This window comes from Penaeus monodon, chromosome 30, assembly GCF_015228065.2.
Source record: "Penaeus monodon isolate SGIC_2016 chromosome 30, NSTDA_Pmon_1, whole genome shotgun sequence".
In the NCBI taxonomy this organism is placed as follows: Eukaryota; Metazoa; Arthropoda; class Malacostraca; order Decapoda; family Penaeidae; genus Penaeus; species Penaeus monodon.
Genome location: NC_051415.1, coordinates 23,811,639 through 23,812,117, shown reverse-complemented (window position 1 = coordinate 23,812,117; position 479 = coordinate 23,811,639). Strand labels below are relative to the sequence as shown.

General features: G+C 37.2%; 2 protein-coding genes across 2 annotated transcripts in view; one reads left to right on the top strand and one right to left on the bottom strand.

The window, feature by feature from the left end:
- LOC119592656 (glutathione S-transferase Mu 2-like) overlaps positions 1–479 on the bottom strand; it is a 66,444-nt gene that overhangs the window by 44,159 nt on the left and 21,806 nt on the right. The gene's annotated exons all lie outside the window — the stretch shown is intronic.
- The window catches only part of LOC119592657 (glutathione peroxidase-like), a gene marked incomplete in the record, with an annotated part of 7,782 nt that overhangs the window by 6,298 nt on the left and 1,005 nt on the right, over positions 1–479 (top strand).

Sequence of the window (479 nt, the reverse complement as noted above, 5' to 3'; positions counted from 1 at the left end):
CATTGATTTTATTTCAATATTCGTTCATCTTAAGAACTATGTTAAATTGACTGACTTCAAATGATCTGCCTGCACTAACCTTGGTGTAGCTTCCCGCATTATAGTTTATATTTTGCATTCTAAATACAAGCAGAAAGTTCCACAAGTATCCCACTGCAAAAACATAGTGTAAAGTCCATCTACATTCTTGAATTGCGTTTCCTCGCCACTTTTGACTAATTGACAATGGTCTTTTTGGCGAAAAATGGAATCCTCAGATCTTGATAATTGTCCCATTCAACTGGTGCTTATTTCAATTTAAACATGCAGTGCAACCTAGCGTTTATATCTAAAGAAACTTGGCAAAGTTTTAGGTTGTCTGCTATCAGCTAAATTTGTTCACATCAGCCACTATCAGATTCGTCCCTGTGTGGAGGTGTCTTCATACCTCACTTCATGGGCGTAAAAAATAGAAGAACAATACGAATGGTGTGCTGCCT